At 38.8% G+C, this 27,925-nt stretch overlaps 1 protein-coding gene across 5 annotated transcripts in view; it reads right to left on the bottom strand.

Annotated features, from left to right (window-relative positions):
* The window catches only part of HECW2 (HECT, C2 and WW domain containing E3 ubiquitin protein ligase 2), a 188,848-nt gene that overhangs the window by 145,601 nt on the left and 15,322 nt on the right, over positions 1 to 27,925 (bottom strand). The window contains exons 1-3 of one of the 5 annotated variants that reach the window (XM_054830309.1): positions 23,159 to 23,797; positions 21,926 to 21,988; positions 18,318 to 18,442 (exon numbers count right to left, since the gene is read on the bottom strand). The exons of 1 other annotated variant lie outside the window; for it this stretch is intronic. The gene's annotated coding sequence lies outside the window, so the exon portion shown is untranslated. Of the gene's footprint in view, positions 1 to 18,317; positions 18,443 to 21,925; positions 21,989 to 23,008; positions 23,117 to 23,158; positions 23,798 to 27,925 lie in introns of those variants that run through there. 3 more of the 5 variants (XM_054830308.1, XM_054830310.1, XM_054830311.1) reach the window with 3 other exon arrangements.

Genomic DNA, 27,925 nt, shown 5'->3' with positions numbered 1-27,925 from the left:
TTCCAACATAGTAATTTCAAGAAGAAATTAAATCAATTGTCAATTCCTGTCACATGCCCTTTTTATAAGACTAATGAATTATCCAAAACTTCTGTTAATCCTTAGACACTGATCCTGAATTTGTCCACACAAGAAAAGAAACCTGACAAACCAGAGAAGCGATGCCAGAAGAAAGTAAAGGAAGTTCTGATATGTTGATTACAGAGCTCATTAGTCTAAAACTACACATATTTCACTTAACCTTTAAAATCACTGAATTTTTAAGCCTCATTAAGTGTTTCTAAAGCTTAACCCTGAGTTAAATCTCACATTCATCTGCATTTCATTGTAATGCTTATACACCATTTGATTAAAAATTCCTCCTAGATCAAAGTTTTAAGTTTATTAACACACATCCATATTCTTTATTACATATATCCTATTTGCAATATATCTATAGTGTTATCTTCAACCTGAAAGCCAATTTGCATTTCACTGAAAACAAAGTAAAGAGACAAAGATGACTTTCCCTGCACAGAATTAGCTGCTACAGTACTATGAAGGATGTCCATTTTCCCTATTGATGTCCAACTAGTGAAAAACAGAAAATTCGCAAGACTTAGAAACACTGAGGATTCCTCCCATTCAACAAAGACCATCGCTTTCAGCTGACAAAGCTTTCTTGAGCTACACGTGCATCAAATTTCCTCATACCGTTGGGATTTCCTAAAAACATGGAGCCTCTTATTTTGTATAGTATATACAAATACAACACCAGTATAAAGTACAAAGTTAACAGTATTAACAGTGTTTGCTTCTAGTGCTCCACTACTGTCTCTGAGGCATATATATCCAACAGACAGCCTGCCTTCACCCTGTGATGCGGCGTGTCTTGGAGCAAGGTAAAGCTTGCCAGTTCCATGGCCTGTCTTCCCAACACTCTCACTTTCCACTCATTAACCAGCCCTACAAACATATGCATACTTGTTGACTTGAACTAAAATGAGCTTAGGGTATGTTTAACTAATCAGCAAAGAACTCTTAATTTCAGCAGTGCTGCACTTTCGTACTATTTACACAACAAAACCACACAGAAAAATAGAAAGGCTTTTTCTTCCCTACAACATTGTGTAATTTTTGTTTCCTTAGGGTGATGCAGCATGAACACAAGACACGTAACATGACTGAAGACACGTGAATTCATTTAAACACCGGGGCTCTAGTACTGGGCACTGGTGAGGCTGCACCTTGAATACTGTGTTCAGTTTGGGACCACTCACTACAGGACAGACACTGAGGTGCCGGAGTGTGCTGGTAAAGGCTTGAGAGCACAAGTCTTATGAGGAACGGCTGAGGGAACTGCAGTTGTTTAGTTTGGAGAACAGGAGGGTGAGGGCAGACTTATAGCTCTCTACAGCTGTAGCCAGGTGGGTGTAGGTCTCTTCTCCCAAGTAACAATTGATAGGACAAGAGGAAATGGCCTCAAGTTGCCCCAGGGGAGGTTTAGATTGGATATTAGGAAAAATTTATTCACCAAAAGGGCTGTCAAGCACCGGAACAGGCTGCCCAGGGAAGTGGTTGAGTCCCCATCCCTGGAGGGATTTAAAAGATGCGTAGATGTGGTGCTTAGGGACATGGTTTAGTGGTGAGCTGGCAAGTGCTAGGTTAACGTTGGACTTGATGATCTTAAAGGCCTTTTCCAACCTAAATGATTCTACAGGGTAACAGCATCAACTGGTGAGCCAATAATCACAGAGGCCAAGGAAAAACAGGTATCTGAGAGGCTTGTGGCTATGTACACATCATCACCAGTATCACCTCACAGTCAAAATGCAACTTCCATTCAAAAAAAGAAAAATTCAAACTCATGAGATCCAAGTCAAGCAGTTTCATCTAAAATGAGGAAACTTTGGCAGACTTTGTTTCCACTCGTTCTTTAGCTGTTACTGGCTTGCTTCCATATACCATCAGCCAAGCTGCATTTTTTTTCCAAATGAAAAAAAATTTACACCTATGGGATCAGAGCTAATAATAACTGGCAGAAGCTAAAAGGACACAAAAAGAACACTAGTAGAAGGAATGACAAGGAATATAGAGGAATGCGGTAAATACATTTTAAAATGTGGGAAGGACAAATGACAACACTTGAAAACTGTACAAAGGCCATATACAGGTCCTGATCCTGGAAGATGTAGCAACTGCCACAGAATTAGCTTCTGAGGACAGAATTCAGTCCTTCTAATCTGCCTCCCTGCATGTCACAGGCTGGAGAACTGACCCATCAAATCCTGCATTTCACCTCCCCAGCAGCTGTGTATTAACTCACCCAACAAGACTAGAGAAAGTTTTGACACATAGTAGGAGAATACAGTATATCCAGTCTTCCTGGCCAGAGCACCTGAGATTCTTCCACTGCCAATGGAAGACCAAATCCTGCATCTCCCCTCCATCCCTTGAACTTCTATGTCTGAAGTCTGTACATACACATTACTGGATTACATGTCCTCATCCAACACTTCTGAACAGGGGATTTTGCTGGGGAACATGTGCACATGCACACCTCCTGATTCATTCTGAAGTTGAGCCAAGAAATAGGGAATAGGCCACAACTGCCCAAATTATTCATGCAGCATATTTTCTGGCACAGCTGCAGAGGACAGAGAGAGTGGGCTGCTGGATGAATGGTTCTGGTAGTAGCAACCTTCAATCACCATTTTCCTAGAGCTATTCTTAGCCCTTCCTCTATTACCTTACAAGTCCTTACGTTTAGAGGACTACAACATTGCAGCTCTTTTTGTGCCAGCAGAATGGAATGGAAATTTGCACAGAAGTGGTCCCGAAATTAGAGCTTAAATCAACACTGGATACAGATGTAAATGGAAAGTCAATAACGTTGGAGGAGAAAAAGCGTTTAAACATTTTCACGTACTGGATATGATATTTCTCAGTTTTCTTAATGAAACATGTGGATTAATATCCTAAACACTAATTCAAAGAAACATCATTCCCGGTGTCTCAGCCAAGCTGTAAATTTGTATTAACACCTTCCTGTTTTCATGGCAGTTGCTTTAAAAGCAGTCATTGATGCAGGGCTTGGCCAAGATCCGTGCTGGCACCACTGGCCATGCCAGGCACTATTTCACCTATTGTGAAGGCCTTCAAGGACCTGGGGAAGGACCTAAAAGTCTATTTAAATTTTCTCAGACAACTTTTCTGTCCCTGAAGTGGGAGATGTTTCATAAATGTCATCTTATTTGCTTTACCTCTTACGCTCTTGTCATTCGTCATTTATTTTCCTCTGCCGTCTACTTTTTCCATTTTTGAAGTCTTAGGGAGCCCTGTCTATGTCAGCTAAATGAAGAGAAGACTGAGAAGTCATTTGATTACCAAACATAAGCATTTACTCACTGAGAAGGAGATCTAGTAGCAAGGCCTTTTCAACCTTGCTGATGATAATGCAATAGGATCCAGCAGCTAACAATTAAAACTAGATCAATTCAACCTTGAAACTGTCTGCAATTTCCTAGCAATGACTGCAGCTGAACCTTGGAACAGTTTACTGGGAAAGACGGAGGGCAAAACCACAAGGCTTACCATCAAGCAGAGTCTTTGTTACATGATATGTTTGTGAAGTGAAGGCTTTAATTTACCTTTGGAAGAATTTATATAAAGGTTGTGAAATGAACAGCATTTCTTTCTGAGGTCTGCACGTCTTGACCTACAAATATTGTCCTTTACTCGTTCTTTGTGAGCTACAGGGAGAAGGTGGTACCTTTTAATACCCAAGCCACATTCCTTAAACAAACATTCCCAGATGACCTGCAGAATGCTTTAAACATAAATAACTATGGATCACCTGACGGAAGCAAAGCAGATTGCCAGATCTGGTGTAGGAACAGATTATTTCATCCAGTTAGATTGTTAGATCTTTGTTTTGCATTTTTGCATGTGTTTTGGCTCGGGAGCAGGGAGATTATTGAACAAAGGATTATTTTGCTTTTCTCTGTTACATGGATTGTCTGAGAATATCACACTGAACACATAGGCCCCGAGCATTATTCGCCACCCCACTTCTGTTTTCTAACCACACGCTGTTCAGTCTAGTGCCCATGTGGTCAGTATAGTACCTGCCTGAAACCAAATTGATATCAATTTACTGATTTGCAGGACATCAGGCTAAAGCCCCAGTAATCTCATTAGATCCCAAATGCTACAAAATCACCAAAAAAAAGAACATTGACCTGCATTTTACGTATCTTCAGAGTGTTACACATAAGGCATTAGTCAATCAAAAATTGCACATGTAATATGAATAAAGCTTAACCTGGACAAAATATTAACTTTAAATACACCGTCATCTACAGCAAACAAGGAGAAAATAATAGGTAGAAGAATATTCTGAGTAATAACACTCTAAACTTATCTGTGTTTGTCTTCAAAGGCAATTTCAAAGATGGGAAGCTCCAGTATTCATTTTGTCCGTAAACTCTTATTTCTCCATTCCAACAGGAAATTCTCCATCTTTTTTGATCTAAAACCTTTTCTCTAGAGGAAAAAAATCCTTATAGGAACCTGCTTTTAAAAGATAATCTAGGCATTCTATTTTGCAAAAATAGAGCTGATTTTCAAAAGAGGAAGGAGTCTGACTTAAATTTCTCAGCATCTGCAACTGCAGCTCTCCCCCAGGCATCTATTTAAGCATCTATGGAAATTAAATAGGCACTTCAGCATTTTGCCAAACTGGACTGAAAAACATGTTTCAATATTTGGATGATGTGGGATTTCATCTTCAAAACAGTTCAGGTCTTAAATACACTCCACTATAAAACACAGTCAGATTTCTTGCTTAGTGTTCAAATTTGGTCCACAATTCTTTGGCAACTTTTTTCAGGACAAGGATAATACCTTCTTTCCTTCTGGACAGAGTTTGCCATAATGCCACCAATTTTCGGTACCACATTTCTACCACAGAAGCAACTACCTTTTGAAGGCTGATAACGCACATGACACATTTTTTAACAAAAAATAATATGCAGAACCTCAGTCCTGCACTAAGTCTCTGGTTGCAAGGTCCATAAGAAAATGAGGGAAGAAATCTGACAGATATGGTTCAAAATTAAGTGTGCAATACCCTCTCAGTGTCTGATACCTTTCTGTGAGAATCATGAAATTTAACTTTTGCTTTGCAGTTCCTCTCTCATGCCTAAAGATCAATTATATCAGAAATATATTTTAAAACTGTTTAAGACTGCTTTCATTTTATGCAACAAAGTTCAACTACATAGCCCTACAAATCTGGGTACTTGAATTAAAGCCAATTTTTTACCCAAAAAGTGCATCAAAGCCATAGTCTGAATGCCCGTGGTGTTTATTAAACCAGTTCTTTTTCCTTTCTTAAAGAAAAGTTATTTTACATAAATTCTCTCTTACAATTTCTTGTTCTGAAAACTATTATTAACATAAATGCTTTATAAAGACATTAAATACAAACATGTCTCTGATAGTGAGCTACCTACACACTTAATTTCACATACACATTTTCCTGAATAGCTACTTACATGTGAAAATTTAAACACAAGTCGAGTACACTCATGATGTCACCACAAGAAGTTCTTATGATTACAAAGTATTCCTACATACTTAATGTGTTCCCTGGAAAAAAAAGAAGACTAGAGTTCTCCTACCTTTGAGCCAACAATATTATTTTAGTTTAGGCCCTGTAACAGATAATCCTGAGAAGTTAAACACAAAATTGGTTTATACTGTGTGCACACTATGCAAGCAAAAGAAAAACATGCCAGTTACAATCACATTCCAGATGAACTCTAACATTTCTTTTCCATACCCCTAGTAAGACTAAATGCCTTGGAGACCAACCAAGTATTAAGGTCCAAACTTGCCTCTTTCAATCATAGCCAGTAATGTGAACTTCACTACAGACTGAACATTTCTAAGTTAGAGACAAGGAAGCGTGACCATGTATTTACAGAACCACAAAAATATATTGCAATAGACTTTTGCCTATAAGGACCCATCAAAGCTGGAAAACATGGTTTTAAATATTGTATACTGGACTCAATATTGGGAAAAGCAAAATGTATGTATCAGTTTATTTAAAATGTAAACACTGAGGAATATTGTCAGAATTACACAGAAATGGTACTGAACTGCAGAAAGGCTTAAGAAATCAAGTGGTACACAATGGCTTTGATATAACTGATTCTTGACAATATGAAATACTGTGTTCTCCAACAGTGACAGTATGAGAATCACAGTATGGGAAATCAGTCTCTCCTACTCAGTCTGCTTCTGCATTAACATTTAAACATGCTACCTTATATGACCAATATGTTGTGTCTACTTAAACGGGATTCATTTTCTTCGGTTTTGATAGAGAAAACAATTGTGCAATGCTGCTCATCCCAAAAAAGATCAGTTGAAATTAAGAAACATAAAACTAGAAGAAAAATAGCAATAATCACATTGTTTAATAATTTTTAGCCTGTTAAATACAGCTAACATGCCAATAACAGATGACAAACATAGGGATTCTTCAACAGACTAAATGTTGATTTGACATGGCCATTAAATTTTAATTTAATTGAAAGAAAAGAAGTCATTTAACTCTCTTTATGTCTCCTTCCCACTTCCCCACAGTCCCCAACTGACAACACCCACTTTCCCACTGTCCTTCCACTTATCAGGCTGCTGGTCCATATTGACTAACCTGTATGTATCACATCTCCACAACTGACTGGGCTAAGCTTCAAGGTGTGCACTACTAGGTACATTCACAGAAATTAAAATCTTTTACAAGAAAATCCCACCAAATCACCAGAAGCATCCTATGACTGCTTTGTCTGCTTATAAAAAAAACAAAGCAAGATTTTTCAGTGAAGACGATTTGCAACACAATAAAAATTCTCACCCACATCTAAATATTTGCATAAGTCATAATAGCACTGTGAGTGAACAATCTTCATGAATTCAAGTGCAAAACTGCTACATTATCCCTACTTACCTTTCCTTCCAAACATAGTAGCTACTCATTTTTTGTTCTCAGCCAGTTAACCACACAGTTTTTCTCACAACATACTTTTTCCTTATTCTGAAACACCTCATAAAACAATTAATCATAATAAGTTATATAAAGCATTTTAAAGACTTCTCTGAAAGAATCCAGAAGTATTTTAACAAGCTTAGCATTTCTGTCAAAAAAGAACAGTATTTATTGAATCACAGCTGAGTGTATTTAATTGCCTAGAAAACATTACGGAAAAAACCCAAATCTATGTCTTAGTTCAACTAAAACTCAGCACAATGTGGGTCTACCTATGTCTTCACTCTGCTGTAGGTCATGATGAGTCACTGTTTTCTGGAAGAGCAGCCAGAGCACCACCTGCAACTTGTCAGTGGGCTGAAATGTGATTAAGTTATCCAAAGCTTTTTTCTAGTAGGAAAGTCTTCCCTTATGCAGAATTACTGCATGAATGCATTGACATAACGCAGTATTTGCAAAGCAAGTATCATTTAGCCTCCATACTGAAAGCAAAGCATAAAAAGAATGAAAGGTTCTCACTGCAACGGCAGTCAATTTGTTTTTCTGTTTTTAAGGGTAGCTTTGGGGAACCAATAGTTACACTGATTTCCAGTCAAATTCTGCCTCTTCCTTTCCCCCAGTCCTTTCCTTCACTTTTGCATTAAGGACTGGCCTTGAGCACAGCCATTAGTTAAAGTTTAATACATCCCCCTTGCCCTAATCACATGGGCCACTGTGTGCTAATGGCAGGAAACAGCATGGGTGTCTAGTATGTGTGAACTGTTACTCATCTTCCTTGGTATTTTTCAAAACATCAGGCTATTGAATTATCCTCTTGAAATTGCACAGAGGAAAACACAGCAGCAGTCATGCAACTGGAGATACAATAATTATAAAATATTACCTATATTTCCTGTACGTTTCAATGTTCTCACTTTGACAACAATATCAATTCCAGAACTGTACAGTTACCCATATATTCTGTAATCAGCAAAAAACAAGAGTTGTCTGCCTTGTTATCTGCCCTGTGAAGAGCCAACAGCAAAAAAAAATAATATGCATGCTCAATGATCTAACATCAGTCTTATGAAATATTAATAAGCAAAAAGCAACCAGCCAAAGACAGAAAAGGAAGGAACTAAAATATACTAGCAGCAAGATTATGTAAATCCTTCTTCCTTTAACAACAAACACAACAGAAAGGTCAATCTGCAAACAAGGAAAGGAAATTGCAGGTATGTCTTACAGATCTATTGTCTCTGAGAACATTCCCTCTCAGATACTTGATCAACTTTATTAGTAAGTTTATCTTACTAGTTAAACTCAGAGCTGGTATTTTCAATGTGCATTTAGTTTCAAAGATGGGTGCTGCTATTTGAAGTCTGAAAAAGGACTTATACGTTCAAAAGCCTGTTTATTCCCCCCATCTCACCACTGCAATCAGTGTAAGCTACATCTTCCTCCTTCGATTCCCTCAAATCTTGCCACATTTGTGCACTGCTCTGAGCCATTTCTGAGTACTGCTGTCATGGAACGTATCTGGGTTTGACTGCCATGACATTTTATGACAAGCATGAATTAATTATGCTTTCTTAAAACTTGTTCCATGATGGCTTTGCTAGATGCCTCCTTACATTATCTGAAACAATGGGGGGGGGACGGGGGACCCAAATCTATTCAGTTTCTCTGTATTTTTCACGATTCTGTACATATTTGTCATATCCTTCTCACCAGCCTTTTTTTACAAGATAAAAAAAGATCTACTCAGCTTAGTTTCATTAAAGCTATTTCATAATTTTTAACATCTTTTGTCTAGGTCTACTATATTCTTCTTTAGTCATTTTGAAATTCCTACAGATTTAGGCAGTACATTTAAAAATCACAAAAGTATTTTTTTAACTTTCTATATAAAGTATAAAAACTCCTGGACTGTGTACTAGAAATACAAGCTGAGTATTTTTCTGATGCTGATGTTCTTCAGCTGCTAAAAGAAGAACAAAACTTATTACCCCTCCTGTTTAATGAATGTAGGAAGAATAGCATAAGACACTGTAAATTAGGGGGCTGGTACTATTAAGAGTTTCAAGACAATGTTATCTCAGAGGCTCTTTCTGAACAACAAAAACTGACAAACTTTCCATCCACTGACCAAAATAATGGCAGTTTCCACTTCCTAAGAAGTTCAACAATAAAACATATTTTCTTTTTTTTTTAAAGCCAGCTTGCACTTTGGGATTTTAATGAAAACAAATGAAGATGTACAGATTCATTAAGGCTTGCAACAAATTTAACTTTGCTTAAATTGCTACCCTTTTCAGTAAGCCTGATGCTTTTACATGCTATTCTTTAATCTTCATGACCCAATCCATTTTGAACTACATTTTCAAAATTCTCTTCCTCCCATCATCTTATTTATTTTTATATTTCCCAGATCCCAAATATACTGCAAACACACCCCCACCCCATCAGCTAGCTCTTCCACCATCAGCAACAGAAGCAAAGTTGAGTCATACCACAGGCTCCCTGTACTGCACAAGTTTCACGTCAAGGCCCTGTTCCTCTTCATCATGACCACTAATGTGCTAGGAGAAAGCTACTGTGAAGATCTCCTTTCCATCTGTAATCTGCCAAGATCTCCACTCAGCTGGACACTTACAGCTCTCAGAGGGAAGGATGAAAAGCAGAAAAGCCATTTAAGAAGGTGGAATTTTACTGTATCAAATCACAGCAAATCCATCTTGGACCACCTTCAGAATGCAATGCAACGCAACTTATCTCTTGGCAGGTTTTGTGTTTCGTTTGGGGTTTTTGGTGCATTGTTGGGGTTTTTTGTTTGGGGGTTTTTTGTTTGCTTGCTTGCTTGTTTTTAAAAAGATGCTTACATTGGTTTTAAAGAGTCCTTTCATTTAGCATTTGGAAAGCACAAGGAGCATGCACTTGGGCAACTGTGGTATTTCAGGTGATGGGTAGACACTTCCAATGTGGATCAGTGACTTCCCGAGAAACACTACTGACTGCCTATACTTGTATGAACATATTTTAACTGTAAAGACAATCCACAGTCATTTCTTCCTCAGAGATCAATAGTGGAGAAGAAAATGGGAAGAAAACATTAGCGGTAACTATATCAGAAACAACAGTCAGGCAGATTTAATAAAATCATTAATTTTATATTTTGCAGCTACTTTGATGACAGCGTGGGGGAAAAACAAAACAGAAATGAAACAGAATCCATTATAATGGTACCAGGAAATTCACTCAGTAACTGCATCAGTGCGAGCATTGTAGCATTTCCTTCTTTTATTTAATTTTTTTTTCACTTTGTGTATCTAACATTGCATGCTGAAATGCATTGCATTTATACAGGTTAACTTACCTTCCACCTTAGTACACTTTTACAGTCATATACCGCTGGTTTATACAACTAGTGATGGATACACATCCAACATACAGCTAACGCAATTCCCAGAGTCTTTTCCAGACAAAATAATTATGGCTAAATATTTAATTGCATTTTGGCATGAATATTTTTTCTTTTCCTCTTTAGGTAGAGCCAAGCTTTCTTCCAAATGTGTTAATAACTGAAAATAAGCAGTTAACTGGCAACTGAGTACAACTGTAGAGCAATACAGTGGTAAGTATCAAGCTACACCAAATATTTACGATGAAACTGTGACTTGTGCCTTTGATTCTGCAAAAGCAGTTCATCTCCCATGAAAATGCTCGTTTGCCTCTATAGATTTCCAAAAGAAAGGGTATTCTAATTTTACTAACTGATCTTCCTGTTATGAATTATATACCAGGTATGTTACTTTGCAGGGCAAAACATAGCAGCAGCAGGCATTACCCAATGCTAAATTCTTATCAAGTACAAGAGACATTCAACAGCATGGCCTACAATTTTGTGCCTCAAATGAGACAACCACAGTCAAAGTGCAACATATAAATTCAGGCAGACTGAAAGAACAGAGGACACTGATAGAAGTTAATGACTGGAAATCCTTATACAGCTGCTTTTTAAATTCTTTGCTGTGAGCAACCAACTCCAACAAGACCATTAGATAGGAAAGCCAAAAGGATCAAAATTCAGAATTTTAGACACAAATACATTTCAGTAGCATCAGTTATGACAGTGAAGCTAGCTTATATAGAGTTTCTAAGTGTTGATGCTAATCATAATATTCAAAGTTAACATAGCAAATGAGAGTACAAAAGGTTTTTGGACATCATAACTGCCAGAGGAATTATTTTTTCCAGTAATTCCAACAAATATAATTGCCTGTGTCAAGGAGTTCCAAAAGCAGATGCAATTAAAACACTGCTGTCCTAAAAGAAACAGAAAAGGGTTTTCAATATTCAGGAATCTTAGAAGCACTACTAACATGCAGCAACTATTTCTGCAACACTTATGTCTGCGTAAGTACATATAAATCACTTACATGTATTTATTTCTTACACTCCTGGCTTCTGATAAAATTACTTTTCAAAATCTAATAAAGCATCATGGAGCACTTCTAGATTGATGCTTCAAAATTACTGTATGCAGAGAACATGGTAAAAATGTTACCAATTTGTTCTCAGCTCAGAAATGACTCTAACAATTTCATGATTTTGCTAAAAAAAAAAAAAAAAACAAAAAAAAAAAAACCACCAAACCCACACAACCAAACTTAGCCTAAAATTAGTATTCTCTGTGTGGGCATACCACTGTATTTTTAATTTTTTGAAGAGACTAAAAAAAAATTCTATGTACTAATCTTAATCTTTTATGGCTAAATTCTATGAAAAAAGCAGTAAAACTCACTCCAACTGATAAAAAACATATGCATACCTGCAGCAAAGGAGTTTTCCCGATTGATCCAAATCACTCCTTGCTCCACTGGCCTTGTTGCATATTTTGGAAGACAGCATCCCTCTCTTCCATTAAGGAAGAGAGGAAAAAAAAAAAAATCTCAAGTGAATGTACCTCCTTATTGCCAATGTACCAGAGCTGTTGGAGGTGAAAGCAAAAGCTAGTATGTGCTGCCCTTTCCTGACACACAGGAGAAAATTTGACGTCAAGGACTTTTAGTCTCTCAGATGCAGTATCTTCAAAAGTTAGAGCACTGGCAGAGTTCAGCAACTGCTAAAAAAAGGTGACCCAAGGCACCTGCTACAGACCAGGCAAAAGGGAGAGGGAGCTGAATCCTAATCGTATCCTCTATTTTCTGGGCACAACCCTCCTTTCAGTTCACGTTTTCTAAGTCCCATGGCTGGCCAGCACAGCTGTCTTCAAGAGCTGTCCCCAACAGCTAGAATATGTCCTTTTAAAACACAGTTTTTTTCTATTACCCTACCCAAGGGTAATCAAACTTCACCTCACTCTCCAGGCTCCCATCCTTACTAAACCAGAAAGGACAAGAAAGAAAGAAAGGGATGATCAAGACTGTGAGAATGAGTGTGTATGCAGAGAACTGCAGAAATCCAAAATTACTGGAGGTCTGGGGAGGGATGAGAATGATCAGAGAACTGCAGAGATGCCTGAAGACAAAACTAAGAGAGAGAAAAATCAGTGAAGGGAGGAAATCAGAAGAGAAAGTGCTTTGGGACATATAGGATGATAAGATAGGAAAACTTCAAAGAAAGGAATCAAAAGAATAATTTAAAGATAATGGATACATGACATTTCAGAATACATACTCTTAAAACTCAAATTGTTCTTGTTCTGTGGTTAAATTGATTAAAGTTCTGTGGTTTTGTAATTAAAAAGCCACATTAAACACACACTAACAATAATTAGGGGGAAAAGAACCTCACGATCTGTTACATAAAATCACTTGGACTCTTACAATAAGCAAGCTGAATTTAACATAAATCCCATAATGGTTGAACTACCACTCAAGAATCAGAAGGTAAGTCAGGCATAACTCTTTATAGAATATTATTTCTATGAAGGTATGATATTTATGAAGCTCGACAGTGTTTTGGGGATGCATTACTTTGCTATCCTAAGTTTCAACTGCAAACAGGAGGATGTATGCTTTAGTCTTTGGATTTTATACCACCACCAAGACCAATATTACAGTGTTTGTAAATGAAACACAATAGTGAAGGCCTTAACAGATTTAACAGACACTGTCACATTTAAGAAGCAAAAGCATTGTTTAGGGTAGCATTCTTTTTTACATGCTTTTCGAAAGCGAGATAAGGATGGCAAGACGAAGCTTTTAACATTGAGACATCACTTGTCATGAAAGGGCTTTCTCAAAACCAGAAGTCTGGAAGCATTTGTAGGAGTTCGGATTTCACTGATCTGATCTGGAAGACTGTCCATAGCTGAATCCTCACAACTAAGAGCTTTGGCTCCCCAGTTCTTTCAGCATTAATCCTGGGCTTTGCAAACTGCACTGTGCCAGAACAGCACACCTACGGGATCACAGTCCAACTCATTCTTTCCACTGCAAATGCCTATACAAAAATTTTTCCTGCGCAATCCAAGAGGAATTGTGCTATAAACACTTGTAACTCTTTATTTCTTGGGTCCTTTCCATGTATGAATAATGTATAAATACTTAAATCTACTCTATATTTCTGTCAAAAAAAAAAAAGCAGACAGTTTGTACTCTTACACATTCAGTTCCTGCTAACTGTAAAATAGGTGATATTCTGTTCTCTTCAATAAGACTTCTAGCCATGCTATTTAATACAAAGTATAGATAAGTAAAATATCACCTGCATATGAAAATGTGGCTGCAGCATCTAACTACAGCTTGGAATATTCATGCTCTAGAGATCATGTAAGGACTATTTTTAATTCCAGGTAACTAACAACAAGAAGAACTGAACTTTTAAGTGAAGAGCTACAAAAATGCAGAGTATGATTACCTATATTTACATTTTAATGAGATAAAATATCTTCAATCAAGTTCAGTTAGACTGAACTATCTAAGGTTTTGAGAGAGTATGTGCAGTAATAGAGATACCCAGTGAGTAACTTGGAGAGTAGAATATTGGTACAAGAAAACTGTTTCCTCATATACAGGAAATGTCAATGTACCATGCAATAGTTCTGCTATTTCTCTGTAGTAAACTACATTTCACCAAAGTTTTAAACTAGTTTCTTAGTACATTGTGCAGAGCAAAAAAAAACCTGATCAGATACACCAATCAAAGCAGATTACAGTCTGTTAATCCACTTAATTTAAACTGTACTTGGCCTGATTTAAGAAGTGTAAATCACAGTAGCCCAATTAAGTGTTATGCTCATTTACATTACCTGGAATCAGGACTACAAGTGTTTCTTTTTTCAGTAAACCTCAGTAAGTTTGAAAACATTCAAAAAATAACAACAGTAGACAATAACAAAAAGTAGATCAGCTTCCCATATTCAAATCATTAAGTACAGAACTCAGTTGAGAAGATTCATTTTTTCTCCACAAGATGCAAAACTTCCCTTAATTTCTCCTCCCTTAGAAGACACAATTTCTAGGCTTCAACAATCCACATTGGACTTAGGTTGTCTATCTGAAAGTAAAAGATTTCATTACCAGTTTCCCAAGAGGTAGTGAATGAGGTTTACATTTTAAATGTGTTTTGGATAGAGGAGGAACAAAAGGATAAGCCATCCATGATAGCAAGAGGACACCCGATTGGAATCTGTTGTGATACTGTGTGGATCCTAATCGTCCTGCACCTGCTGCTGTCAAGACTGCAGGGGCAGGGAGGGACTTCACAACTGTTTCTGTACTAAGAAGGAATGATTACAGTACTGATATTTCATGGGGATACCTACATGAGTAAACATTAATCAATTTATGTTAGGGTTGTGAACTAAGATCAAAATAATTATTTGACAAATAAGGCTTGCTTGCAGCTGACTTACAGCCTGTATCACAAGTCATGAAGCATACTCAATAGAAAGCTAAATCCTTTACTCTTTCAATACTGCTTTTTGTTTTTCAAATGCCACACAACCAGCTAAGACAGTAAGTCAACACATTATTCCTTTGGAAATGAAGTTTGGATATATGACTTGCTCCAGGCTTCTCTTATTTCCGAGTCATTTGGAAGACTGAACTCATTGTCGTTCATACTTACAAAGATTGTTTCTATTCTGTTTAAAAACATTTCACATGTGGTTAATCAATACATATTTTACCTAACAAAGTCCGTGTTTAATATACAGATAGCCAACACTGTCTTATGCATTAATAAAGGGATGTCGTTAATTTAAAAATCACATTAATCTCTCAGAAAAGTTTCCATGTATTAGAGCCTCACCAAAAAACCTGATATTACACAGAAGAAAGATTCGAGGAAAAGTATTTCTATTTTTCCAGATTGAATACTTGAGAGTTCACCAGTGCTTATGTTTTGTTCCCCCACAGTAGCCTCCCATTTGTTTGGGTGGATTTTTATCAAAGCATTGGAAAGAAAAGCACTACATGGTGACAACACCACCTCAAACCTTGGAAAGGAGACACAGTGACACACACAAGACCTGAGGCTTACATTTTCTTCTATGAACATATTCAAAATGGACTGTGTCACTTGAAACAAACACAGCAGTGTAGGAATGACCAATTTACAGTAAGAAAAAAAGGCGCAAGATTAAAACAAAGGCTTCTTTTGTGCCAACACATGGTAGTTCTTCCATTAAAATAAAAAGAAAAATTAAAAACATGCATTAGTCCTCCTTATATTGACCTTACTTACCCCGCCCATTTATAATCAAGAAATGTAATAGAAAAATTTATCTACAGAAGCAAGAAACAAAACTTGTTAGCTTTTTTTTTCCCCTCATTAAAGGGCTGTTTCCATACAGCTGACTGAAAACTGATGAAGCTTACGCCAAGAGTTGTTGAACATACTTCTTGTATCTGTAGTACCTCAAACTCTTTACAAACCAAGATAAGCTTAAGCAAGCTTTAAAAGAGGTTTGCATAAGCAAGCTTTAAAAACCTCCTGACTTCATGTTCTGAGAGCCTTGGCAGTTGTTTCACTTAGCGACTTATTCTATCATGATGAGGAAAACATGTCTTAAGTTCAACATAAGTCAAAACCAGACTTCTTTGTAGTGTATCTAAGCCAAAGCCTCTTACCTATTAACTTACCTTAGCTAGAAACCCAGTACTTAAGTCTATGCCCTTGTACACACACAGTATCAATATCACTATTAAGAGGAAATGAAACAACGACATAGAAGCAAAGATTTCTTCCAAAACAGTGAGTCACTTTTTAAAGGACACAGGATCTCATTGGAAATTAGTATTTTCAAGATTACATGGCAAAATTAACACAACATCCGCCTCAATACAGTAAACAAACAAAAAACACCCACTCAAATTCAATTACGGAAAATAAGGGTAACATTTTAAACCAGCGATTAGTCCACCTCTTAGAACGTCGAGTCTGACAATGTTACTTTATTTGCCTATTATAAAGGTATGCATAAATCTAGAAAAATCAGCCTTCCATAATTTGCAACATTCAGTATGTTTCACACAATGCCTAAAGAGAAAAAAAACCAAATATACCTCCCTCTCAAAAAAAAAAGGCCTACATCTTTGATATCAGGAACAAAACCACATCTAAACACATGTAACTAAACACGTGACACAAACTAAGGCAAGAAGCGGAAGTTGTCAGAATTCTGTGGAACATTAGGGAGCATGACAATTTACAACTGCTGAGCAGCAGCCCCACAGTGTTTACTGTGGCTCTCTACAACAACCAATAGTTTCATAACGAAAAATATCAACCTGTCACACTTAACAGCCCAACATAACACATACTTATCCAAGTTCAGAGCAAGTTCATAACACACATTTACTCAAGTTAATAGAATGTGTTTATAAACGTTGAGCTAGGTCTAGGTTATATTTTGCTAGAAGTTATTTCATTCTAAGAAAGACAAAACACCTTTTAGGAAATGAAACAGAAGTGGTGTCATATCTACACAGAGATTATTAGATGAACATTTGAGACTGAAACACCATGTAAGACAGCCATGAACTCTGACATTTATTCTAGTTCTGATACTTTGCTCCACATGCTTACAATACCCTAACAGTATTTTGGGAAGATCTGGACATCATTCAACATGGCATTATTCAAAACATAAGCAGCTAGTTGTTATACAAAATAATGTGCGTGTGTGTGTATATATATATTTTTATGTAGACACACAAATATGAAACAAGAATATGCAATAAACTTTCTTAAATGTTGCTTTTTCATTTATGACAGTGGCTGCTTGTTTTTCTCTAGGTAAACAGCATGCAATTGGAGCTTCTTCTTATCCAAAAACATGCAGCAGCGTCTTTATGACTATATCCACACTCGTATGCAGAACAGGCCAGGAAACAGATGCTGAAGCCATGCAGTACAGCACGCGTGCTAAATTCTCTTTTCTCACAAAATGGGGCTGTCTTATCCATAGTCGATTTTGGGATAGACCCTGGTCCATGGCTTTCCCTGAGCTGTGCCTCATTGGCTGACACTGCTGACACTGGCCAAAAGCATGCCAAGGAGCCCACTAACAATTAAAAAGTGCCACAACTCTGGAACAGTATTCAAGTTCAGGCTCTGAGCCTGCTCAGACAGCAGGTACAGCCATAGCCTTACTGACCCCAGTGAAAGTTTTGCAAGTCTCAGAGCGCCCACCACCGTTACATTCATAATTTTCCTGTTTTCCTAGGCAATACAAATATTTGGGAAATTATTTCCTTGACAACAATATTTATGTTCATGAAGACAATGTAAACATTTTCATTAAAACAATTAATCAAGCAGCATAAATTATGTTTTTTATGTAGCTATGGCTACATTTTAAAGAGATTATAAATTTATAATCTCTAATCTGTTATTTTCTAATGGGAGAAATAATTCTTTTATCAATCAGCTCAAAACAGATTCAAATTGGTAATCTAGCAGAAGAATAACAAGATCAACCAAGCAGATTAAGATGCATTTTAAAAACAGCTAAATAAAGAAAACACATAGCTTAACAAGCACACCTTTTGAAGCTGGAACGTTGTAGCCTAGCACTGTGAAGCTCACAAGCTCTTGAGAGCACGAAGTTCGGGAATCGCACAAAGATGGGCACATGCCTTTTTGTGACAATCAGGATCCAGAGGGAGTTGCTGGATTTGTAATTTTTTATTGCTATTTTGCCAACACTTGGCATCTGTAATATCCAATTTAGTGTAGCCCTTGATATGGGGCACCTAGTGAATGATAACTTTTGAGCATTCTTTCAGCATGATCCTCACAGACCTCACTGCTTCCCACTAGGCTGTGGCCAATCCATTCCACTCACCGTAAGGTGCTGTGGCTTCAGCTGTCACATTCATTCCTGGCAAACTCTTCTTTCTTACTGTTGTTACTCTATCCGACAAGGATCAGTCAATGTTTTCTTTTTTTTAAAGATGCTGCTGGTCATTCCTGGAAGAAAATGAATTTTACTGTTGCATGCTTTGAGCTCATCTAATCACTATACCAGCCTTCAGGGAATTTTTAAACTAATGACATTATATTTGTCAAGCACAGAAACTTTTAATCTGATTTTTCAAGTGGATCTTAGCCAATGGATCCTGGCCACCACAGCACTTAACAAAACACATTTGACTGTCCTCCATGCAATATTTAGGCGGGCTTACTATCAAAATATTAATTTTTGTTACCGAATATCTTTCTCTGGTAGTCAATACAAGGCATATACGCATATTGACAATGTTATTAAAGTTTTTATTACTGAAAGTCCACAAGTCAAATTAAATGTGTGTATATACAGCTTCGCAGATGAAGAGACATGCGCCTTAAGAAATCTGAACCAAAACACTATCTGAACAACTCTCCAGTTTGTCTGCTGATCTCATGATTTGTTGTACGCCAGCATCAAGAAACAACAGCTCGACAGTACAGTTTGGTTGTGGGTTTTTTTTTTTTAATTTCAACATCCTATTCTTTTCATTTCAAGATTTTTTTCATTTACAGTGCTAATACAAAGAACAAAACCCCAAACTATTAATGATGTCACAATGACTGCTTAACTCCCCCAAAAGCAAACAGCTCAGAGGACCCATCAATCATCCGCTCTTGGGTACTTCTTAATTCTAAATGACAAATAGTACACTATTTCAACCATCAAGTTTGGCTTGACTGTACTAATTGGGTCTTTTGGACAATTAATGCCGGATTCACATTGCAATTTCAAACTCATTTCAATTATTACTGCTTCTCCAGAACACACACAAGCTGCAAATGTGCCACATAGAAAGGTTTATGACTACACTTCAAAGAAAAGATCCTTTTTCAAAATTTTCTTTTCATCTTCCACAACTATCTTTCAAACATAATTATTATCCTTTTTTTTTTTCCAAAACTGCATACTTCAGGGCAAATTTACTAAACAAATTACCAGATACAAATATTATTGTTCATTAAGCAACTGGTATCAGCATACCAGTCCTCCCCAACCATAAAAAAAAAACAATTGTGACACAAAACTGTGTAAATATAACGTAACATAAAATACTGGCACAATCAAGATAGTAGTCATAACTGTCTACATCCAAACCAGATTTAGCCTCAGTAACTTTTAATTTTCTTACCAGTGCTACAGGGTATCATGAGAAGAAGGAACAGCTCTCCACAAATAAGACAGAGAAATATGAAGGCTATGACTAGCCATTTGCCTCAAAATCTAAATTCATACATCCTGTCAGCAGAACTTGGAAACCTAACACCAACATTATCAAAACAAATAATAGGATTCCTAGGTGTTGTAAGGGATGACTGGAACACATACACGTGTAACATGAGTGGCTACATCTTGAACTAACAGTCCAGGTCTTGCACTTCCAATGAGAATTCACAATTTGACTGCAGTCTGGTAACACGACTACTCAGAAGTTATATCAGGATGCTCAGGAGAGAGCATGCAACTGCTGTGCTACTTTCACCAAGTATACAATCAACTTTAAAAGACACAGGTTTCAAGCACTGATGTCTACATTCCTGTGAAAATATTTTTTAAAAAAGTGTTACTTGAACTCTTCTACTATTACAGTATCTTAGGATCACATCCTACTTGTCATCCCATAAAGAGGCACCCTAGTAACATGCTTCCATGCTACAGAAACTTTTATCACCATTGGCGATCTTGCTGCCAGAGAAACAGGCATTTTCAACCTTTTCTTCAATATCACTGATATTCCAACTGAGCACAAACAAGCTACCACGGAGGAACATCACAGAGGCCCTGTATCGCTGTCTATATAAACTGTGCAGTTTACTTCAATTTCAATGGAAATGACATGGAACTTTTCTTAGATACTGAACTCAAATATCAAAATAATTTGTAACAATAATAGTTAATCCCATTCCCATCTTACAAAGGGCCCTGATATGATTAGATAAACACCTTATATACTGCTATTAGCTTCAAAGTGCCAAAACACAGGTTCACAAGGTTGCAAGGGCATGGCTCCTTTCCTCTTTGGTTGGAGGCCTTCTGCATAAAATGTTCAATTCAGTTCCATCCATTTGGCAATGAAATTAATACTTTTCCTACTGGTGAGTGAGTAACTTCACTCTAGCCTCTCCCCCTTTGTAATATAACCAAAAGATCAGCAACGCATGATGTGAAGACAAAGGCTATGACCGTGCCATGTGTGATGACAGCAGGATCATACAAAATTAGGCTCAGCTACTCAGAGCATCCCATGCTATGAAAGGCAGCATTGCTGGATATTGTCTCAAACAAGGGGTTTTGAACACGCTACTTAATTTTAAGCACATATTTACATCTCATTTTCAATGATTAAGTAACATTACCCAAATAGGTGTTCTGTCACCACCTCGCTTACATCGGTACACATTAGCCAATGGAGTAAACGCAATAGCGTAAGCATCCTGTTTATCTGGCTAAAAAATCCAAAATGCTGAGTTGGATTAAAAAAGAAAAAGAATCAAAGGAAAAGGAATTACACTTAATTATTCAAGAATGTAATCCGCGGACTGAGTCCCATGAACAGAAAACCCCCTTATTTTGCAGCATACCAGAGCTTCAGTTGCAGTTTAAAGAATGTTGGCACATGAAGAAGAAAAAAAAAAGAAAAAAGAAAAAAAAAGGTGTGGGGTTTTTTCAGTTAGGCATTATTATTTAATCTTACAAAGAGGGCAACACAAAATTCATTCCATTTCCTCTCAGGAAATCTGACAAAACAGTATATTGTTTCTGGCTGGCAGCCACTCTACTATCATAGGGTTTCTTAAAGGCGTAACATTGTGAATTATACCAGGTTTGAAAAAGCACTGGAAGTGTTAAACAAGTAGAAATGCTCATTAGCTAAACTGACTTTAAAAATAAATAGCAAGATAGTAAACAGGTCTTTAAGGAAGGCAGAGGGTCCTCATGGAGACTGGCAAATGCTCCAAGCCAAACCAGTTCCATAGGGCCAACAAGACTGAAAGATACACCGTGAGTTTGCACTGGCATCACCAGAAGGCTGTTTATAAAGCCAGATGAATGGGAGGAAGGCTTTTCAACTACAATTCTGTGAAGTTAAACTACTGCTAAGCATAACTTTAAAAATGGTCTCCAGTCAACCATATGAGCTCCATGCAATCTCAGAACCTATTTTAAGGTGATATGTTTAAATTCCAGCATAAGATATAAATAAGGACAGAAAGATAGATACACACACGTGGACTAGCATCTAACATCTGCTGTGGTATCTCCAGCTGACATGAAAGCATCCACATTTTTTGAAATTTAGAGCCTGAACAGCAGCGGCATTAGGTTTGTTCCTTTCATATGCTAATAATGACATCATACCTTATGGACCAATGCTACAACCACACACTATTATCTTATAAGGAATTTTTTTCTAAAGGAGTCTAAGAACTGGACAAACTGCTCACCTGCATATAGGAAGAAGGTTTTTTAATCCATCCATGACATAGATTTCTTTCCGCTCCTCAGTGCTGTGAATAATTACTACTGAAATATTAATCATGGTTTGACTTTTTTTTCAAAGAAGTAAAAAAAAATATAATTATTGGGGGAAGAAGAAAAAAAAAAATCTACAAAAGAAGTTTTTGAGCGTACAGGAACCATCCCTGGACATTTACAAAGTGGAGCAAGGTAAGGCCGCTGCTGGGATTTTGGGTACAGGAGGGATTCAGGGCTCAATCTCTTACAAACATTCCAATGCAGTGTAGTGTAGTGCAAAGGCTCCCTCACACAGCATCCTGGAAAAGATGTTATAAATACTCTCTTCATGCTCCTGACATACATCCAGCAACAAAATAAGGGATAATAAATTATGTAACTATTACTGTCTACATATACCACACATCATACAGCCCAAAAAAGATTTATTTTTTTGTGAATATCCTCATGGTTTGTAATGATGTGCACAGAAAAGGTTAAGAGAAAAAAAAAACAAGTGTACTAAGAAAAAAAAGGCATCTCCACATCAACAAACAATCCACAGAATGGTGAGAACAGGAATATAAGCCTATTTTTCCCCCACTGTCATTGTGCTGTATTTCGTGCACACAAGAATAGAAACGTACATTAAACCTCACTGTTTTGAAAACAACATGCTTGAAATCTGCAGTGATCTTTCTTCCCCACCACGGACACTGCTATATAAAATCTGGAGAATAGCCTTATACATAAATAAATAAATATACTAAATGGCGAGGGGAAAAAAGAGCAGAGGAGATAAACGCGGCGCACAAAGTGCTGAATGCATTCTCCGGGCAGGAAACGAGTTATAATTAAATGGCCCAAAAGCGATTAACATCAAGCCAAAGGGAACCCTGCGGGGCTCCGCGGCAGCCCGCCGCCCGAGCCTCCCGCATGACGGGGCAGCCGAGGCGGGCGCTGGAGCGAGGGACCGGAGCCCGGCGCGGGAGCAGCGGGCGCCCGGCCCGCACGGTGCAGGGCCCGCCCCGAGCCCCGGGGGTACCGCGGGCAGGGACCGGGGGGGCCCGCACCTGCCACGGCACCGACGCTGCTCGCTGAAAGCTCCACACCGGCCCCGCCGCCGCCCCCGGCTGCCCCTCGGGCTCAGGCACGTCCCTCGCCCCCGCGGGCGGCTCCCGCCGGCACCGGGCGGCCCCGCGGCCGCGGCGGCGCCCACTCACCTCGCAGAGGCGCGCACTGCGGCTCCGCGCCCCGCGGCGGGCTCCGGGGGAGGGCGGCTCCCGCGCCGTGGCGTGCCGCTGCAGAGCCGGGCGGCGGCCGGAGTCACCCCGTCCTTGCGGCAGGCAGCTCCCGCCGGTGACGGCGGCGGCCCCTCCGCGCCCACGGCGGGGCGAGCGCCTCCCCGCGCAGGGGCACCCGCGCCGCCCCCCGCCCCCGCGCCGCCTCAGCGGCGGGGCTGGGCCCCCCGCCCCTTCACCGGCCTCCGCCTCCGCGCCGGCATCTTCCCATCAATCACCGACAGGCACGGCGGCACGGGGGTGGGGGCGACCGGGCCGGGGCCGAGGCCGCAGCCCCGGGGCCTGGGCAGCGCCGGGGGCGGGTAGCTCTCCGCGGGCAGCCGCTAACAAAGCCGCTTTCCGCCCCCCCCCCCCCGCTCGCGGCGAAAGCAAGGCAGGGGGATGCGGCCGCCCCGCCAGCGGAGGGGGCTGCGGGGATCGCGGGGATCCAGCCCGCCCCGCGCCAGGCCGCGGCTCGGCGGCCGCCTGGGCTCCGCGCGGGAGCGGGCTGCGGCGCCCAGCGCGCTGCGGGAGATCCCAGTCCCCACCGAGATCCGCCCGGCGAGCCCCGGCCCGCGCACCCAAAATAGGTAAATCCGGTCAGGCCGGTGAGAAGCTTTCCCCGTGCGGATCCGGGGGGAGCTGGTCCTGCAGCTGTTACGTTTAAACCGCGATTTATGAGAAAGCACCGCTGAAATGGTGCTTTGAAATGCCAATTTCTTCCTTTAATTCACATACAGTTACTAGCGCTGACAGTTATCAGTGTCATCAACGTGAATATGAGCCAGCCTTTATCATTTTCTCAGTGTCAATTATCCTGTCTATTTGAAAGCAGTTAGGTGCAATCAGCTCTACATGTCCTACTTATTTCCGCAACTTTACTTGTGCTTTGTCCATCATAATGAATTCAGGAATGTTTTCATAAGAAAATGTGGTTACAAAAAAATGTAACTGAAATGAAAACTTAAAATACACACAGACATTATCAGAGGACTGGTGATGTGAAACACTGCAGAATGACAGCCCAACAAAATCATGGTAATGCCAATGACAGAAAAAATGGACACATTAGACTTTTTCTTACATGATCCAGGCCCTGGTTATTATTGAGACAACACCTCATGCTTTGTTTTCTTTTCTGAGTCACATGAAGGCAAAATCTTCCACAAGCAAGGAGCACATCAGTCCTAACTACTTTGTATTCTACATCTGTTTCCTAAATTATATATATCTACCAATATATGGGCAGCTAAATGGGTTTCTGTAAACACTGTTTCTTCAGAATAACCAGCTGGCAACTATATCAAAAACACAAAGTAAATTTTGTATAGCTTGTAGCGTATTGTCAAAGCCCTGGGCTTGAAATCCTTTCGGTATTTGAAGCCCATGGCACTTTTGTCTTGGGCTTCAATAGAAAGAGGGAATTTGCTGTTCTGCCCTTCTGTACCATACGAAACTGCTCCAGATATGAGCGTGTGTGGCTCTATTCCAAAGTAGGTCAAGCCGTGAAAGTCATTAACACTCGTCCATCAATCTGAAACTTTGTTTCAGAGTTCTTTTCTGTGAATTGCACATGTATTGGCACTTACAATGTAAACATGCTTACTATGCAAATGATGGGGTGCAACTGATTAGTCTTACACAAATTTTTCCCGACTCCTTATACTTAAGAGAGTACTGCTCTGATGTATCATTGCAATAAGTCTATCTGGATTTACATGAAAGGCTCAGATTTGGATGATCATATATAGGTTAGTGATGATTTGGACATTCTTAGATACATCTCTCTCTTCAGCATTACCTCGACTTGGCATTGATAATATAATGCCTATTTTTACTTTCTGAAACAAGATTAAAAGAGAAAAAAGGAAGTGTAACACCAAGAGTTTCATAACATTTATAATTATTTGTGCTTTGTTTTTGGTTATCATGACATTTTTATGATGATAAGATGAGAAACTGAGAAGATGAAAACTGTTACCTAATGAATTATTCTCAGTGGATTTCCAAGCTGTAAAAGCCCTTTGACGGTGTTACACGGGTGCAGACTGTCTTTAAGTTAAGACTTCTCATCTGTCAAATTAAAAAACTTCATAAATCATACACTGGATTTTCATGTTTCTCTCCCTCAAAATGGATTTTGAGAATGTTCTTGCGCCCATGCTAGAAAAATCCTATTTCCACTGAGCAAAAATGTTCATTCATACGAATCTTTAAATCCCCTTGACTTCCTTCCAAACATAAATGGCAGCAATCACAGCAGCAGTAAAATATAAATATTTGTAGAAATTCTGCACTACTGCTTTCCCATAATTACAAACCTGCTGATTTCTATGCTTATATTTCTGATATATTCATATTATATGTGATGCTACATCCATAGTTCTTTATCAACAGTTCCTGTGTCTTTGGTATGACTTAGGATTCTGTTCTATTTTCCCCAGATGTAACTCTGCTGTAGCTGAATAGAGTTGGGTGCACACTAGAAAATAAACACATTTCCTAGAGGAATTGCTACTTCTGTCTTACACACCTACAGACACTATGTTAATAAGGAATAGGCTAACTTTTCAGAGCCATGCATGGAGGCAATGGGTAGTTAACCTTCAACAGACTCAAAAACAGAGAAAACCAGCCTGCTTTTCTGGAGCACACAGCTGTCTTTTCTCCCCTTTCCAACTCTATTGCTTTTTTTTCCCTCACTACCTGGATCCATCTCATCGCTCCTTTGCGAAAAAGTTAATACGAAAGAAACCAACGTGACAGAAACTGATACAAAATCATCTTTGCCCAAATGGATATTCCTACTGTCTTTGCTAGGGCTCTAATAACATTCTGTAACAGAGATGTGCAGTGCACAATGCACGGCAGCACCTTCCCAGACTGAGAAATATCTTTAAAAAGTTAAATTACAATGTGTCTGAAGCAAAGTTATTATTGGGTGAAAGATGGAAAAATTATATTACTCTCACCTACAGATTAGGACCTAAAAATAGCTGAAGTAGTAGTAGAATACTAAAACTTCCAAAGAATGTTTATGTTATGTTCTTGGAAAAGGTTTCACTGCAGAAAAAAACAATTTTCAGTCATCCCCAGAAATTACTTAGTTTAAAAAAACTACAAAATGCTACAAACTATAAAAATTTTTTACCATAAAAATAAATTACACATCCACAATTTCTAATTAATGCCCTGAAAGTTCTGTATATGATGAGAACCTATGACATACCGACATAAGAATGCACTCTCTATAAAAGGGATTTTCAGCTGCTCTAACTTTGGACATTGGTAACTTAACAAAAGAGAATATATACTTAATATAATTCATTAGACATTAATATTAAAAAGCAATATACATTTCACCTGGCAGTGTTAGTTAATTCCCAAACAAATACTTAAGAGATGAGTACAGAAAAAGTAAAATATAACTTTTCAGCAAACAGTAAAAAAAAGAAAATAAAGCAATATTCCGGTACTTCCCATCTCCTTTCTCTTCCTTTTGCTTATCATTTAGAGCAAACAAAGAAGGACTTAATGAATCATTACTGAAGGTCATCATCCAGCACCGTGTGATCAGCAGTAGAGTGTATGAAGAACAATGCCCTTTGAGAGGGTAACTTTCCTATATGACAGCTAGAAGCATGAAAAGACAAGAAATGCTGTTCAGTATTATATGAAAATTTCATAGTTTCCCAGCAATTCAGTTCTCTGCAAGACCATGGGCCAAGCTGAATACCCAAAATAAGAGTTTCTTTGCCATGACCATTAAAAAAACTAAACATAAAAAGTCTAAAAGGATCAACTGGAAGAACATTCATGTGGGATGGAAATGTAATGTTTCACAAGACTTCTGGACAGATTACTGTGCAGCAGGTGAAAGTATTAATTGAAAGAATCACCCTAGGTGCCAAAATCTGCAGCACATATTCTCTGGCCTGTCCTGCCTCTTTTGTGCTGCACAAAAGACTTAATGAGAGTGAAAACCATCTGCAGCTCCCCAGCTAGGGATTTTTGTGATATAAAAGAGTCCTTGAGTGACTGTGGAGTTGTCCACCCCATGGGAGGCCACACACCCCTGCAATCTGAGCAGAGAGAGGGGACAGCCCAGTGAGGGAAGGCACGCCTGGGGTTTGCTGCTCCAGCCGCCTGCAGCTGGTCCACGGGCCCTCGGGAGCTGTCGCCATCTGGTACTGTCTGGTGCCAGGGCAGGCATTTATCCATCCAGAGAGTCAAGGGGCTTCACAGCAGCTCTTCACCCTTCTGATGTACAGAGAAGAGACCCACTGCACTGGGCCATCTGGTCTAATCTGGTTGGAGCTCAAATCTGTAGACCCTAATCTGGCAAAACTCCCATGGATATCTCTGAGCGCTTACCTGAGTTGGCCTTCTGGTCTTGGACCCAGAGGAACATTAATACATAAATATAAATAAATATACACATAAATAAACATATGGCCAAGTTTGGCTTTAGAAAAAAATTAAGCCACTGATGAGAAGTCTATTAATTGCAAATATTAAAGCAGTCTCCTATCAGTAATATTTTATGAAATTATGGAAATAGTTCTTGGGTACAGAAATGAAATCTGCTGCAGTTCCTAATGCTTCCAGATAGTTACTGAAATGTACATAAAGATCACTGAATTGGGGTTAAAGTTATGATGATAAAAGCAATTGTCAGTTTCTGTTGGTACTTGCAGAGATTTAATTTTA

This window comes from Grus americana, chromosome 6 (assembly GCF_028858705.1).
Source record: "Grus americana isolate bGruAme1 chromosome 6, bGruAme1.mat, whole genome shotgun sequence".
Taxonomy (NCBI): domain Eukaryota; kingdom Metazoa; phylum Chordata; class Aves; order Gruiformes; family Gruidae; genus Grus; species Grus americana.
The sequence above is the reverse complement of the archived record's forward strand: the minus strand, read 5'-3'. Positions and strand labels throughout refer to the sequence as shown.